This window comes from Ictidomys tridecemlineatus, chromosome 5, assembly GCF_052094955.1.
Source record: "Ictidomys tridecemlineatus isolate mIctTri1 chromosome 5, mIctTri1.hap1, whole genome shotgun sequence".
Classification (NCBI taxonomy): Eukaryota; Metazoa; Chordata; class Mammalia; order Rodentia; family Sciuridae; genus Ictidomys; species Ictidomys tridecemlineatus.
In genome coordinates this window covers 71946779-71965770 of record NC_135481.1, presented here as the reverse complement: position 1 = coordinate 71965770, position 18992 = coordinate 71946779, and positions in this window count along the sequence as shown.

Genomic DNA, 18992 nt, shown 5'->3' with positions numbered 1-18992 from the left:
TGATGTCAATCAGGCTAATGCAAACAAGGTCCATAATCTCAAATTCAGTGTGATAAAACACCAGGGATACCAACTAAAATGAAATATAAATACTTAATTCTGAATGATATTTCTAAATTGTCTTATTGTAGCTGAGATGACATTTGAAAATGCTGAATGCATGAATGCAAATTTTGTTAGCTTTCCATTGCTGTGACAAAATATCCGAGAAAAGTCAACTTAAAGGAGGAAAGGTTTATTTTGGCTCATGGTTTCAGATGTTTCATTCTATGTGCACTTGGCTCTGTTATTTCTGGGCCTATAGTGAAGCATAACCTCATGGAAGCCAGGATGAAGGCAGGAGGAAAGAAAGAGAGGAGAGAAAAAGGCAGAATGAGATATAGTTCATGCATGCCTTCAAGGGCCACTCTGTTTCAACCAGGCCCTACTTCCTACAGTTTTCGCTGCCTCCATAGTCTATTTAGCCGTGAATCAATCAATGGATTAACCCACAGTGAGGCTAGAGTCCTCATGATCCAAGTATTTCCCAAAAGTCTCTAAATATCACTGTATTAGGTATCCAGCCTTAAACATGCAAGTCTTGTGGAATATTTTATATCCAAACCACAACATAGGTGATATATCAATGATAAATTAATTCTTTAAATCCTAAATTGTGTGTTAAATAATAAACTGTTAGAAAACAGCCTCAACTACACCAATAACTACTTATAAAGTATTTCTTCTTAGTACTTTTATTTATAAAATACATAATTTAATTAAATGTATTAATATTTTGTCCTGTTCCCCTGGAATTCATGTTTATCTAGACTCCAATGTACATCATTTCTTTCCCTGAACTGGCTTTAGTGGCCCAATTTCATCACTAAATTCATGTTTTTCTATTTATTTCAATGTTAGCTTTGGGGACTTGACTACAATTTTACCTTTATTTGTAACTCCAACAGCACCAAATTCAGGAGTTTGTGATTCGTTTAAAAAGTTGAAGATATGAATATTAGTCTTAACTTCTACTCTATGAGAAGAAAGATGAAAATGAGATTTAATTTAACCAACACCCACGGAAGGAGGCAAGTTATTTCTTAATTAGTATATAGTAAAATGATATTGCGTATCTAAGACTGAGCATAGCAATTGAAAGACAAGACTTTTAGGGGGAAAAAACATAATGTGACTATCATTATCCATAATGAGATAAACACTATCATACTGGATTTCTTTTCTTACATAAAAAGAGACATCATTCTCATCCTTACAATAAGAAAGACTAAACAAATTAAAAACAAATACTTTTTCTTAGACCCATCAAAGAAATGAAGTCATAAGACAGTCAACCCAAAAGTAGAAGAGTCAGGAGAACTCAAATATTGACAGCCATAGTCTGTACACATGGAACAGAAGCTTCTGGGAAAATAAACTAGTTGGAATTCTTAAATTGTAATTTTGACAACTTCTGGAAACTGACTGTGGACAGGCATGAGAGTAAGAAATTCTTGGGGATCACCATCTAAGAAGGGAATGTTGCTTTGATTACTGTTATCTCCAGGCAATCTGCCAGGTTCTCTAAACTGGGGAGAGCGGGGACTATAAAAGTCTCCTTATGGCTCTGGCAAAAAGAGGGGAAGAATAGCCACTGTGAAATATACCCACAGCTTTTTCATAACAGAAACCTGCTTGCCCATGAGTAAGAGGAGATTTCACAAGAGCCTTATCCCTCTCACTTATGTTGAGGACTTTTTCAAAACGTAGGCCCCTCTGTTCTTCCGATGCCACATAGAAGAGTAAAGATGGAGACCTACCCATGAAGGCCACCACCCAGAGACAGCCATTTGAATGCTAAAACACAATTCTAGGTTAACACAAAGCTTCCTATCCCCCATACCTCTTCACAACCACCAAAGGAATCCAGTATTATAGTGGATTATTGCTGAAAGAGCTGCAAGACAGTTTCTAAGGAGGAATTCTCAAGGAAACACATCAGAGGAAACTTAAGAAGGAACTAGAAGATTCTAAAGCCTTTGAAACCGATAACTACATCAAACATCACACACACACACACACACACACACCACACACACACACACACACACACACACACACACACCCCATATACTGCCAAACTCCTAGACAGATTGATCCATATCCTCTCAAGAAAAGCTAATTTGCCTCAGTTTCTTTCACCTGTCTTCAATTAAACATCATAAAACATGGTTGTGATGGTTAATCTGAATTGTCAACTTGATTAGATTGAGAAATACGTAAGATTAAGAGGCTTCTTTTTGTCTCAGTGAAGGTTTTTCTAGGAATGATTAATAGGTGGGACAGCAAACTGAAGCAGAGAACCGCTCTAAGTGAGCGCAACACAGTCCAATAGGTTGAAGGCTTGGATGGTACAAAGCATTGGAAGAACAAGGAAGCAGCAACAGACGCAATTCAACCCGTTTTGAACCGGTTGTAGATTGCTGTGGGAGTCATCTGAGGACATCAGACTCCATCACCTTCACTCTTCTAAAGCAGACTCTCTCTGCCCAGGGACTTTGCAGGGAGCTTACAGGCCATTGATTTCTCTTGTTCTGAGGTTTCAGCTCCTTGGACTGAGTAGCTACTTGTTCCTCTAGTTCTCCAGCCTACAGACAGCCATTGTGGAAATATACAACTTCTGGTTGTGTAAGTCAATCTAATAAATCACATTTTTATAATCATATATATGTATATGGATTATATATATATAATAATGGTATATATCCATATCTTGTTGATTCTGTTCCTTTAGAGAACCCTAAGACAATGATAAAAGTCAAGAAAAAAAATCTAAAGATATAAAACACATACCAGAATTAAACACAGGTATGACAGATTTTGGAATTATCAGCAGAAAAATTTCAATAGCTACAATTAATAGATTAAGAACTCTAGTGAAAAAAAGTAGACAAAATGAAAGAAAATATGAATAATAGAACCAGAAAGATGGTCATTCTTAAGTATCAGAAGGAAATACTAGAAATCTCCTCTACCTTTGTAGTTTTCACATAGACTAGACAAGGCAGAAGATAGTATCAGTCATCTTGAAGATGGAGTCAATAGAAACTTAAATAAATGCAAAGAGGAAAGCAATGATAAATAATAAATGTAGACTAGATCATCCAAAAACTGTGGGGAAATTACAAAAGGCAGAACATGTACATAAATGGGGTACCAGTAAGAAAAGGGAGATAAACTAAAATAAATACTTGAAGTAAAAATGGCCAAACTTTTCCCAAATTATAGACTCTAAATCACATATCTAGGGAGGTTCACAAATATCATGCCAAGCATGATAAGTATGCAAAAATCTACACATGGGCATATATTCAAATCACAGAAAACCAAAACCAGTGGGTGGCATCACACTATTGTATTAACCCTCATTATGACAGGAAATGAGGGTTTCTAAATATTGCTTTCAGCAATAGTTCTTTCTTGAGATTAAATCTGATGAAATCCAACATGTAAAACAGATATAAAATCTAAGCAAATTGTTGCACTTTTTCCAGGGAAGTTCAGAATGGAGAGAGGGACCCTGCTGACTCTTCCCACAGCACTGCTTTATCCAGTGAAAACAAAATGTGTGCTACCTATGAAACTTTAAATATCTCAGAAGCCACATTTTAAAAAAATTTGTTATACACAGACAAAATATCATTTTTTTATTGTTTTTATGTGGTGTTGAGGATCAAACCCAGTCCTCACATGTGCAAGGCAAGCGCTCTGCCACTGAGCCACAACCCCAACACCTCAGAAGCCCATTTTTTTATAGCTAAAAAGACATGGGTGAAAACAAGTTTATTACTACATTCTCTTACCTAACAAATATAGATTCATCCCCCTTTACAGTTTGATTTAGGATACTTTTTAAATATTTAGATCTTTTATTTGAAGGTGAAATAAGCAACAACATCAAAACAATTCTAAATAGGTTTTTTCTAGTAAATAAATTGTCAGTTAATATAATTTAAACAAAATACAATTGAAATTCTCAATATTAAAATATTAACTGAAAATTAAATTAATTAAAATCAATTTAAATAAAATATAATTTTTTGTTCCTTATCTAATATCCATATTACTCCTTGTCAATATTCATGTATGGCAAGATGCCACCCTATTTGTTAGTGAGGCTCTACAGCTTCATAGGACACACTTAGAAAACCAGTGGACTAATCAGAATGCTTCTCAAGGCTATCATTCAGGAGGCTAATACCAGAGGCTGAGGGTATATATAAGTGATAAATGACTTAGCATGTACAAGACAAGGGGTTTGATCCCCATCAGAGTAAAACAAATGAGAGAGAAAAAAGAGAGGCCAATGATACCACACTAAGAAGCATTCTGCTTAGTATATAGAGTCCTGTTTCTAGATCTACAAGGTAGAGTTTCAGACTATGGGTTGAATTAAATTTACTCATAAATTAACATCCTGTGAAGGATCTGGGAAGCTAGCTACCAAGCCAAAATTTCCCCGCCAACCCTCACTTTTAAAACATGCATTGCTTTCAAAATGTGAACATAATATCACGGTGAGATTTGTTCATCTCAAAGATGGCAAAGTCAGCTCTTTAAATTAATCAGCCTACCCTGGAAGCCATAACAAGTATGAAATAGATTAGGCAGGAGTTAATCTCCAAAGCCTTGTCAATCCACCTGCTTAATGCAATGCTGATCACTGCTCTAATAGTTTCAGGTAGTTACTGAGGATAGTCAAATAATTCCCAGATGGACTGTTCAAAGGAGGGAATAAGAACCACATCTGCAAAAGCATAATCACAATGTGAATTTTAATTTCAAGCAACACAGCTTAATTATGGACAAGAGAGGGTATGGTAATATGTAATAAAGCAATCAAATAAAATGAATGCCATCTTGACTTAGACCAAAGTAACTCTTCAAAAAGTATTAATTCTTGGGAATGGGGTGGGAAGGACTCTCATTTGGAGTGTTACGTGATAAAAATCCTGAATACTAGATAAAGACCTCCTATTAAAGGAAGCAACAGGAGGAATTCACTATGGAGCCCTCCTCTTACCTTTCTCTTCTTTCTTGTCTTGGTCCTTCCATTACCTTGTAGGGCATAAATGAGCATGGTCATGGTGACTTTATTTTTGTTTTTTAAAATTTATTTTTTAGAAGTAGATGGACACAATGCCTTTATTTTGTTTATTTATTTTTATGTGGTGCTGAGGATTGAACCCAGGTCCTCGCACATGCTAGAGGAGAGCTCTACCACTGAGCCATAATCCCAGCTCTCATGGTGACTTTAAATTGCTGCACTTGAACCCATTCTCCCCAGAAGTCTTTACCTAAAGGAAATCTTGTCTGTGTTTCCATAATTTTATTATTAATGCAAACAGAAATTCTATTTAATGGAATTAGAAACAGTACAGATTAAATACAACAAGGGACAAGAATAGATTTCAAAGAATCACACTAGATAATATGTGATTTTACTTATGCTATTTTAATTATAATTTTATCCTAGACATATTGGACATATATAAAATACAAATCCATGTATTATCTTACCACCTGATTCATTTTAAAAATTACAGTATTTGATCATGTAACCTACTTATACAAAATTAAAATCCCTCCAAATCTTGAACATCACTGTCAAGGGTCTTTACAATATGTTCTCAGTCTTTTTTTTCAGATGTGTCTTCATTTTAATTTATGTATCCAGGAGTTAAATTCAAAATGCATAATAACTACTATGTTAAAGTCACTGACTAATAAAAATTAACACTAGAAAACTTTGCCCTGAAGAAAGATCCTTGAGGTGCTCTCTATACCAGGGAAGTTTGTGTTTTCTTTATCAGATGCTGAAGAAATACAGTGATTCCTGAGGAAGTTCTGGGGTAGTCAAAAAGTGGCCTATGTTAAGGTTAGGGCTATGACTATTTACCGAGTGGAATCACAGCATTTCAATATTTTAACACTTGGAACAGCTTTATCAGTATGTACCAGCTGAATGTCAGTCTAAAATGCACCCTGAATTATAAGTTGCAGAATTCTTCCTCATGCAAAGGATTAAGCAAGTCAATATTTCTTGAACTCAGTAAAATTAAAATAGAATTGTCATATTTTTGAATGTTTGCTTATAATGTTTCTCTCATGTAACTCTTTACTTTTCCTACTACCTTCTTCAACACATCTTTTGTGAACTGACTACCATACCATCTCTGATCTTAAGCATACCCCAAACCCTACAGCTTTAAAATGAATTAATGACTGCCTTCTCCTAAGAATAAAAATACCCAGTGTATGTTTCTCGTACCAGATACCAAAGGAATACTTACAATTGTTACTTCTAAACCTGTTTAGGTAGAGTATCTGATTCATTCACTTTGTAAGTCTATAATGGAAGTCAAGATGGGTGCCCTTACATACAATGTTCAGTATATGCCAAATAAAGAAACTTAAGAAAAATTCACATATGATGAATGATCACATTGAAAATGTGCAGCTCTTCAAGAGTGTTGCAAACCCTCATTTATGCAGTTAAAACCCAAAGAGTTTATTTTGTTGATAAAAGATAAATAATTGTGAACACAAGGGAGGGAAACAGAACTAAGAATTGTTCATTTCTAAGGTGAGAGCTAAATGCTAGCCCTAAGCCCCATTTTTATACAGTTTTATATTTCAACCTCATAGTATTTTAATAATTCAGAATGGTCTAATTCACTTTTAATAGTGGAATAAATACTATAATGACCTTTTTACTGGAAAGGAAAGAAATGTAATTTGTTCCCATTGTAATGCTGAGTGTTTTTTTTCTGAGTCTCTTCTGAACAGGTCATCCAAGGGCAAGATAAAGTAACTTGAAATCAAACTTCATTAGTGCAGCAATGTCAACTTGCAAGAAAACTATAAGTCTCGTTATTCTTTTAAAGATGACCTTCCTGTAACTCCCACTTTGGTTTTATATTTTCACATATTTTATGTATAAAGATTCACTGAATATCATAAATTTTTCCCCAACTTTAGTACAATTGCTCCTTTAGCTGTATAAAGAGAACACACAACCTTATACCTGACATACTTCTCAACTCTTTTTCAAGATACTTAATACATCAAAGATTAGAACTCAATTTCTGAAATCAAGTCTATAACACGCAGAACACAGTTACAGTTCTACCCTGTACATCCTCAGCTGCTTCTTGATTTGCCTCTGATACAGAATAGGGTAATGTGTTTAAAAATGTTCCATCTTTTCTTGCCCATATACATTTCATTTGTTTCCATTCTCAAATTTCCCAACTCTGCTTCGGATGCCTAAAGGAACTATGAAGGATGAATATTCCACTGCTTCTTTCCATTTTGTAATTTCACCTTTCATTTCAATGAAAACCCTTCTGATAAGGACTATCATGTCACCATATGTGGTTCCATCAACACAAGTATTTGAAATGACTTAGACAACCGTTTATATCACCTAAACCACCAACCATCCCTTTCTTTGCTTGATGTCGAGTTGATGACTAAGAAGATTCTTGTCTTACCTGTGTCTCTCATTCTCACCTCTGATGCCTAAAGACCCAACTAAGGGAACAAATAATGATTTCCACCTCCCTCAAATCTTCCAGCATCTCATTCTATTTTTTCAGTTCCATTCCTATGGTATAGAATGATGTTAAAGATTGGAGAAAGAATCTATGAAGGCATATACATAAGCTGGTGAGTCTTTTCTAAAGTTATATATATTTAGTTTCAACTTCTATTATCACTCAATATTATTGAAATAATGACTTCTTTGGTATATTTTGTATTATTTTATGTACATTAAATTTCATCTTTTCAATGGTTTAAATTATTTTTATTTTTATTTTTCTGGAACTTATAGACAAGGTGAAAATTTTAGTGGGAATAAACACCTTAAAATTGGTTTGTTTGAGTGGCAGAATAGAAACTCAAATGTTTTTTTAATATCTAATTCAAATTATTTTTCTACAAATTAAGTCTTCCTCCTTAAATTGTATGGAAATATGAAAATAATTTACATTATTCTCTAAAGGCATATGCCAATATAGAACACATCAAAAATTCTGGAATAGATATATTTTCTTTCAAATTCCATCTTTTATACTTCCCGCATACTTTATCTGAAATGTGTCTGAACAGTAAAATGAAAGAGACTTTAAAAATTATTTGTAGCCAGTTTTGCACTAAAACAAATGATCTCTTTCTAAATCTTGGTCTTAAAATATATGAACAAACATAAAACTAATTTTTACAGGTATAACTATAATCACAAATTACACATCTCAAAACAGTTACTAGTCTTTACTTTTCCTTACAACCAAACATCATACATTATAATCTTTGCTTCTAGGCAAGAAGTAGAAATTTCAAACATTTATCCTTGTTTAATCTCTCCAGTGATTTATAATCCAAATCAGAAAAATAAAACACCATTCTTTCTATGATTCCTTCTCCAATCTTTATGAAAGTAAAGAAAAAGAAACTAGAAAGAGTCTAATATTTTTTTTACAATCAGTTCTAGTCTAATCAAGGCCTCTGGCTTCAAGGTAATACTACTTTCATGTTAATAAACAAGGTACATCTGATCAGGAATCAGCCTGAGAAAGATAAACCAATGGTCAAGTTCATGCTACAATAGATTTTCAAATTTGTCTAAACTTCTTAGTTTGTCTCAGAGATAAGCAGAACTTTCTTAATTTGATTTATACTGAAACAAATTCCTGATCCTGTGTACTCAATGTCCAGGTTTCTAAAACAGCAGTCATTTAAATTAGACCAGTTTTCCACAAAAGAAGGATGCACCAAGTGGAATGAGTGACTGCAACTGTACCATGCCAAAGTCTCCATTGATACCTGAATTAAAAAGTGTACAATTTCTTACCAAAATTCAATTTAGTTAAAAAATACAAAACCCAGACTATACCTTTCATTTATATTGCACTAAACATTTGGATTTTTAAAGTTAGCAAAGGAAATTACCACTTCTAGCTTCCATCTAAAATGGAAATGATAGGGGGAAAAACAACTACTAACACCTAATAATTTTGTTTAAAAATATAAGTTGTCTTTCAACAAATTTGGGGAAAACGAATCATCAATATTGGGCTCTACCTTTTTTGTTCATAACATGTCACTTTCAAGTGTTTGTTTCTTGCTGTCTAGCTTTGTCCTAACTTGACAGTGCCCTGGGACAAAGCAAAGTGAAGTTCTCTTTAAAGGAATTGCTCCAATTCAATGAGGTCATTCAAATGATTGAAATAAATATGCATGGTATTATGAACTAGAAAGTGCATTCATTCCACAACTATTAATGAATGATCTATTTTCTACAAAGACATATATATTGCCACAGTATTATCTACATAAAACAATTAAGAATTTGACATTGGATAGGGTATTTTGGAGTGTAAGTCTATACTAACACGTTTCAAACATATTGCAGATATTAGTGCTCATATTTTGGAAAAAAAGCTATGTGAAATATTATAAATATGAATTTATTGTCATTAACAGGAAAATTTTCCCTTACAATCTTTCATAAAAGCATCACAGAGTTTCAGGTTGAAAGATGCCTTGATATTACTAGCTCCTACAATTTAATACATGAAGAGACCAGGTAGAAAAGGGAAGCATTGCACAATTAATTAGTGAAAAAATTGTAGCATGATCTCAGCTTTCTTGATCCCAAACCCAAGCCTCTTTGAAAAATAATAAATACAGTGATTTCTTATAGGTTACTTTAGGATACTATATGCTATTCCCTGACAGTATTTTAAACTATTAGTAATGAGATTCTCTCTAACATACCTCTAAAATGTACAAAATGATTTCATTGCCATCACCATGGGGAGAAAAAAATTAGACTATAACTTAATGTATATATCAATGAACATATTTTATATTTTAAAAGACACAATCCTTATTGATTTAAATAAGATTGAATCTTATAAAAACCTAAAGTATAAGTAGATTTTTTTCTTTGATGGTATTAACATCGACATTTTAAATCTAATATACAAGAAAAGGAGTGCATGAGATGTGCTTTGTATCACTTGCATTTCCCTGTCATGTTGAAAGGTGTAGGAGTTATTCTGCCTTACAAACCAGGAGATAGTCAGTCATATTTCCTATTAGTTACAAAGGCAAGACCACTAACCTTACCTCTTCCACATGTTTATCCTCTGGTCAAGCTGAGATTTCTACTGCATAATCAGCTGTATTCGGTTAGGTCAGCAAAGGGTAGCCAAGCTCCTTCACAGGACAAAATATATGCCTTCTGGCTATGTCCCTTTCCCCGTACTTGGGAACATCCCACTGGGTTGAGTAGCCTTACTTTCCCTTGACTCAGTTAAGTACTTCCAACTGTGTAAATTATTGGAATTGTCCTATAACTGTGCAACACTCTTCATCTTCTTTCAAAATTAAACCATATGTATTTGTTACTTAAAATTATTTTTTTTCTCTGAGATTACGAAGAATATCGTTGATGGCATTTCATGTCCAGTAGTCTTTACCTTTTAATACCATTTAAACTACCAAAAGAATCATGAAATAAGATTCCTTTTCTAATGTAAAATTAAGCTCCATTTTCATCTTTTATTTTATTTTGAGTCTTTTCTCTTTTTTTCCCCTTAGTTAAGAATTTGTCAACTTTACCTCTTTAAAATACCAACTCCTTGTTTGCTGATCTTTCATATAGCTTTTTTAGTTTCTATTTAATTTATTTATGCTCTTTTACTATTTATTTCCTTAAACTGTTTTTAGGTTTATGGGGGGGGGTTGTAATATTTTTAGTGTAGATGAACACAAAGTCTTGATTTTATTTGTTTTTGTATGGTGCCATTTATTTCTAAACTATTCCAAGAATTTGAGTGTAGGGAAGTATTATGAACTCATTCTGTGGCGCCAACATTCCCATTACCAAAGTGAGAGAAACACACACACACACACACGTAAAGAAAATATTGCAGACCAATATCCTTTATGAGTATAGATGTAAAAAATGCTAAACAAAATATTAGCAAATTGAATTCAATGATACATTAAAAGAATCCTTCACAGTGATCCAATGGAACTCATCCCAGGGAAGCAACACACATAAATCAATGAACATAATATATCACATCAAAAATTTGATTAACAAAGACCATATGCTCATTTCAATGGATACATTGAATAAAATTCAACATTCAACATTGAATGTTGAAGCAATTCAACATTACTTCAAGTAAAAACACTAAAAAAATTAGGCATAGAGGGAAAGTACATCAACCAATAAAGTCATCTAACATCATACTGAATGGAAAAAGTTAATATTTTTTTCTCTAAAATTGGGAAAAAGACAAGATTCCCACTTTCACCAATACTTTCAGTATAACATTTTTAGATGTTCTAGTCAGAGCAATTATGCAAGAGAAGAAAAAGGGTATCCAAATAGAAAAGGAGAAAGTAAAACATGAGCATATAGAGAAAAATGCTAAAAACTTCACCAAAATTTGTTAGAAATAATGAATAAATTCAGTAAAATTGCAAGATACAAAATCTATACCCTAAAATTATAGTATCTCTTTATGATGCATTGACTATCTAAAAAAGAAATAAGAAAGCCATATAACTTACAATAACTGCAAAGCTACATACCCAGGAATAATTTTAATCAATGTGGTAATGATCTCTATGACTGGAAAACACTGAGAGAAAAAATAGTAAGGATACAAATAAATGAAAAAATATTTTGTGTTCATAGACTGGAAGAATTAATGCATTAAAATGTTCCTATTGCTCATAGTGGTCTACACATTTAATGCAATTCCTATCCAGATAAGAAGATCCTACTTCACTGAAACAGAAAAGGCAAACCTGAAATTTTAATGAAGCCACAAAAGACTCAAAATAGCCAAATCAATAATGAACAAAAAGAATAAAACTGAAGGCATCACAATGCCCTACTTCATTTAAAATATAGTACAAAACAAAAATAACCAAAACAGCATGATGCTGGCATAAAAATAAATACATGGGCAAATGGAACAGAATAGAGAACCTAGAAATCAGTATAATTAGGGCATTTATAGCTAAATGATTTTCACCAAAGCCCTAAGAACACATATTTGGGCAAAGAATTTATCTTCAATAATTGGTTCTTGGAAAACATATTGTCCACATAGAGAAGAGCTAGACTAGGCCCCTAAAGTATATAAAAATGTCAATTTAACAAAGACTAAACAAATCAACTTAAAAGTTAAAGATATAAAACTACTGGAAGAAAACATATAGGAAATTCTCTCTGATGTTGATCTGGTCCCAAAATTTGGGGGACATAAAAACTCAGGCAGCAAAAGAAAAAAATAGGCAAACTGAATTATATCTAAGTTTCAGCAAAGGAAGTAATCAACTGAATAAAGAGATAGTTTGCAGAATGGAAGAAAATATGTACAATCTACTCATTTGACAAAGGATCAAAACCAAGAATATATAGAGAAATAAAAAAACTCAATGGAAAAAAGCAAATAATGCATTTGAAAAATATTCAAATGATCTGCATAGATATTTTTCAAAAGAAGATATACAATTGGCCAATAAGAATATGAGGAAATATTCAACATCACTGATCATCAGAAAAACACAAATCAAAATGCCAAAGAGTTATCATCTCATCCTGGTCAAATGGCTATGACCAAAAGACAAAATGTGATAAATCCTGGTGGGAATGTAGACAAACAGGTACTTCCATACACTGGTTGGTAGGAATGCAAATTAATACAATTCCCATTGCAAATCATATGGACATGACTCAAAAATTAAAAATAGAACTAATATACAATCCAACAATTCTACTACTTGAAATGTATGCAAAGAAATGAAATCAATATATCAAAGAAATATAATAAACTTGCATTTTATAATATCTATGATAAGGAATCCACTGAGGCATAGACTGTTAGATTAATGGTTAAAGAAAATGTAGTATACACATACACAATGAATACCTGGAGACTGGGGTTATTGATGATCAATGGCTAGCAGAAGAAATTAGGAATAATTTTTAAAAATTATTTAGAGGAAAATGAGCATAGAGATAAAACATATCAAATCACTGGGACACTATGAAGGCAATGCTAAGACGAAAGTTTATTGCATTGAGTTCATTCATTAAAAGAATAGAAAGTTGAGAGATAAATAACCTAACATTACATCTCAAATCCCTAGAAAAAGAAGAAAAAATCAACACCAAAAGCAGTAGAAAATGGAAATAATTAAATTAGAGCTGAAATCAATGAAGTTGAAACAAAAGAAACAATCCAAAAAATTGACAAAACAGAAAGTTTGTTCTTTGAACAAATAAATAAAATTGATAAATCCTTAACCAAACTAATGAAAAAAAGAGAAAACACAAATTACTAAAATTCATGATGAAAAAAAAATATCACAACAGACACTCCTGAAATACAGATGATAATCAGAAACTTTTTTGAAAATTTATACTGAAAAAAATAGAAAACCTTAAAGACATTGGCAAATTTCCAGAGATATATGACCTACAGATATTGAAGCAGGAGGACATAGAAAATTTAAATAGATCAACTTCAAGCAATGAGATTGAAGACACCAACAAAAGTCTACCAAGAAAGAATACCCAAGGACCAGACAGATTCTCAGCTGAGTTCTACCAGACCTTCCAAGAAAAACTAACACCAATCTTCCTCAAATTATTCCATGAAATAGAAAAGGAGGAAACCTTTCCAAATTCATTCTGTGAAGCTAGTATTACCCTGATACTAAAACCAGAGACACATCAAGGACAGAAAATTTCAGATCAATATCCCTAATGAACATGATGTAAAACTCTTAATAAAATACTGGCAAATCACATGCAAAAACATATTAAAGAGGTAGTACACTATGACCACGTGGAGTGCATCCCAGGGATACAAGGTTGATTCAACATGTAGAAATCAATAAACATAATTCATCAATCAAGAGTCTTAAAGACAAGAATAACATGATTATCTCAATAGATGCAGAAAATGCATTTGACAAAATGTGGCATACATTCATGTTCGAATCATGAGAAAAACTAGGGATAGTAGGAACATAACTCAATGTTATAAAAGCTAAATATGCTAAACCCAAGGCCAACACCATTCTAAATGGAGAAAAATTGAAAGCATTCTCTCTAAAAACTGGAACAAGAGAGGAATACCCCCTTTTACCACTTCTATTCAACAAAGTCCTGGAAACATTATCCAGAGCAGTTTGACAGAAGAAAAAAATTAAACGGAAAGAACTCAACAGGAAAAGAATTCAACCTATTCCTATTTGATGATGACATGATTCTATACTTAGAAGAGTGATAAACTCCACCAGAAAACTTCTAGAACTCACAAATGAATTCAGCAAAGTCACAGGATATAAAATTAACACTCATAAATAAATTGCATGCTTATACATCAGTTATGAATCAACTGAAAGAGAAATTTGAAAAACTAGACAATTCACAATAGCTTCAAAGAAAATAAAATATTTGGGAATCAATCTGACAAAAAGGTGAAAAACCTCTAAGTTGAAAACTATAGAACACTAAAGAAATCAAAGAAGACATTAGAAGATGGAGAGACCTCACATCATGTTATTGGATAGGCATAACTAATAATGTCAAAATGGCTATACTACTAAATGTGATATACATATATTTAATGAAATCCCTATTAAGATACTGATGACATTCTTCATAGAAACAGAAAAAGGATTCCTAAAATTCATTTGGAAAAAAGAGGTCCAGAATAGCCAAAGCAATTCTCAGCGAGAAAAGTAAAGCAGGAGGCATCATAACACCAGAACTTAAGTTATACAGAGCTATAGTAACAAGAAAAACAGTATGGTATTGCATCAAAACAGACATGAAGACCAATGGTACAGAACAGAAGATGCAAAGATAAACCCACATAAATACAGTTATCTCATACTAGACAAAGGCACCAAAAACATTCACTGGAGAAAAGATAGCCTCTTAAACAAATGGTGCTCAGAAAACTGGAAATCCATATGTAACAAAATGAAATTAAATCCCTATCTGTCACCCTGCATGAAATTCAACTCAAAGTGAATCAAAAGCATAAACACTAGACCAGAGATCCTGTGCGTACTATAAAATAAAGTAGACTGAACTCTCCATTATGTCAGCTTAGGAACCAACTTCCTCAATAAGAATCCTAAAATGTAAGAAGTAAAATCAAGGATAAATAAATAGAATGGTATCAAACTAAAAAGCTTCTTCACAGCAATGGAAACAATCAAGAAATGAAGGTAGAGCCTACAGAATGGGAGAAAATCTTTGCCACCTGCAGCTCAAATAGAACATTAATCTCCAGAATATACAAAGAATTCAAAAAATCTTAACACCAGAAAAACAAATAACCCAATAAATAAATGGACAAAGGAACTGAAGACACTTTACAGAAGAAGAAATAAGATCAGTCAACAAATATATGAAAAAATATTCACTATCTCTAGCAATTTTAGAAGTGCAAATTAAAACTACACTGAGATTTTATCTCACTCCAGTCAGAAAGGCAAGTATCACAAATAAAAGCAATAGTAAGTGTTGGCAAGGATGTGGGAGAAAAGGTTCACTTATATGTTGCTGGTGGGGCTATAAATTGGTGCAACAGCTCTGGAAAGCAGTATAGAGATTCATCAGAAAACTTGGGATGGGACCACAATTTGGCCCAGTTATCTGACTCCTTGGCTTATACCCAAAGAATTTAAAATTGCATACTATAGTGGACATGGCCACATCAACATTTATAGCAGCTCAATTTATGGTAACTAAGCTATGGAATCAACCTAGGTGCCCTTCAACAGATGAATAGATAAAGAAAATGTGGTACATATACACAATTGAATATTACTCAGCCATAAAGAAGAATAAAATTATGGCAATTACTGGTAAACAGATGGAACTGGAGCTAAGTCAATCCCCTAAACCAAAGGCCAAATGTTCTCTCTGATTTGCAGATGCTGACTCACAAATGGTATGTGGGAGCAAAGACTGGAGGTCTGGATTAGATGCCGGGTAGTTGGTGGGGGGTTGGGAATGGGAAAGACAGTAGAATCAATCAGATGTAACTTTTCTATGTTAATATATGAATACACAACCAGTGTAATTCCACATCATGTACAACCACAAAAATGGGAAGTTCTACTCCACACATATATGTCAAGATACATTCTACTATCATTTATTTATAACTAAAAAGAATAAATAAAAAATATTTAAAAAAATTAAAAACAGAACTAACATACAATCCAACAATTCCACTACTTGATATATATCCAAAGAAAATGAAATGAGTATATCAAAGAAATATGTGCACTTGCCTGTTCATTGCTGCATTATTCACAATAGCTATGATAGGGAGGAATCCACTGAGATGTACACTGTCAGATTAATAGTTAAAGAGAATGTAGTATACACAATGAAATACAATTCAGTCATAATAAAGAGGAAAGCCAGTCATTGGCGGCAACCTGGATAGAAACGAAGATTGTAATGTTAAGTAAAATAAACCAGAAAAAATAAACTAGAAAGGTAAATGCTGCACAGTTTCACTCATTTGTAGAATCTAAAAAGCTGAGCTCCAAAGTGGAATTCATGAGTGGTTACCAGAGGAAAAGGATTGGGAGAAAGGGAAGGGTGGGGGGAGACTGGTTAACAGGTACAAAGTCACATCTAGATAGGAGGAATAAGTTCCAGTGTTGTTACACAGAAAAGTAATTACAGTCAATACATTGGATTTTCTAATTCCAAATAGCTAGAAGAAAGGGTTTTGAGTGCTCTCCTTACAAAGAGATAATAGCATTTATTATTATCATTATAAATGTTTGAGATGGTAGATAAGCTAAATATCCTGAATTGATCAATAGACAGTGGATGAAGTTACTGAAATATTATAATGTGCCATATAAAGATGTATAATTATTATCAATAAAAATCAAACTTCCAATTTTACAAAAGTAATTTACCTCAATAATAAAATCCCTGGATTTGGATATGAAAACCTAAAATTGTTAAATTATTAAACAGAAGGAGGGAGCTAGCATCAATATTTCTGTTCAATTACCTGAAGCAAAGGATAAGTAAATTTTAGGTTAATGCAGCTTAAATTCAAAATGAAATCAGAAGAGCTTAAAATCATAATGGCATAATTGGGGGAATCACAAGAAATAAAATACATCTATTTTTTCAGATACCACTGCAATCATAAAAATGAAATATTATTCCATTGCCAATAACATCTTGAAAATTATGAGTCTAGAAGTTTGATTTACTCAATTGATCTCATTATAATTTATATCAGTTTCTAAACACTGTCAAGAGACTTGAGATAATTTTCATAAATACTATATATAAAAATGATCTCTTATGAATTTATTTTTATAAATAATCCTTGTTAAAGGGAAATAGATATTTTCTTGATGCTATATAATATTTATAAAATAAATCTGTTACATGAAAGAAAACTATTAGATATTAAAACATACTATTTAGTAAATATAAATCTGTAAATTAAGGGAAACAGGCATAAGTCAGCAGGATTTGTGTTTATTTATAATACTGAGGATTGAAACCAGAGTGATTCTACCACTTTTAATTTTTTATTTTCAGACAGTGTCACTAAGTTTCTGAGGCTGGCCTTAAATTTTCTGTCCTCCTGCCTCAGTTTTCCAAGTTATTAGTACATGTATATTAACAAATATGTATATTTCATACCTTCATTTATATATACATGTGTGTGTATATTTAGATAGATAGATAGATAAATAGATAGATAGATAGATAGAGATAAATATAGATATATAGACATGGGCAGTCAGGGATGCCTGTCCTGGGTCCTGGATTTAGAGTATTCAGTTCTTGCACTGTCTGATCACACCCCTCCACAGTGAGTTAAAAGTCAATAGAGCCAATAGGACGTGAACTCATGGAACTGTCCTTGATTCTAGGCCACACTGTGGATTCCAGAACACTGAATCCTCCATGCCCCAGTCCATTTTAGGGCTTGTGCAAGTCTCTCTGGATCTAGTCTTCCTGAGGGACAATATCCTGAATGCATGATGTGCTATAGGTTAACCTTGACTTTATTTGTAATACAAAAGTGCACTGGGATGCAATGGTAGGTGAAAGCAGCAAGCTATAAAATGAGTAAGAACAGCATAGACATTTTTTTTTTATTATTGGTTGTTCAAAACATTACAGAGCTCAAGACATATCATCTTTCATACATTCGACTCAATTGGGTTTTGAACTCCCCAAATACATAATACAGACTCACTTCTGTTACATACTCACATTTTTACATAATGGCATATTAGTGACTGTTGTATTCTGCTACCTTTCCTATCCCCTACTATCCCCCCTCCCCTCCCCTCCCCTCCCAACATCCCTCTCTACCTCCTCTGCTGTTGTTCAATTCTCTCCCCCTTTTTTCCCCCCACCCCCTTGCCACTCATAACCTCTTATTATTTTGTGTATCACTGAAGGTCTCCTACCATTTCCATATGCTTTCCCTTCTCTCTTCCTTTCTCTCCCCCCATTCGTCTTAGTTTACTGTTAGTCTTTTCCTCATGCTCTTCCTTCCTGTTCTATTCTTAGTGGCTCTCTTTATATCAAAGAAGACATTTGACATTTGTTTTTTAGGGCTTGGCTAGCTTCACTTAGCATAATCTGCTCTAATGCCATCCATTTCCCTGCAAATTCTATGATTTTGTCGTTTCTTAGTGCTGCATAATACTCCATTGTGTATAGCTGCCACAATTTTTTTATCCACTCATCTATTGAAGGGCATCTAGGTTGGTTCCACAGTCTAGCTATTGTGAATTGTGCTGCTATAATCATTGATGTGGCCGTATCCGTATAGTGTGCTCTTTTAAGGTCCTCAGGGAATAGTCCAAGAAGGGCAATAGCTGGGTCAAAT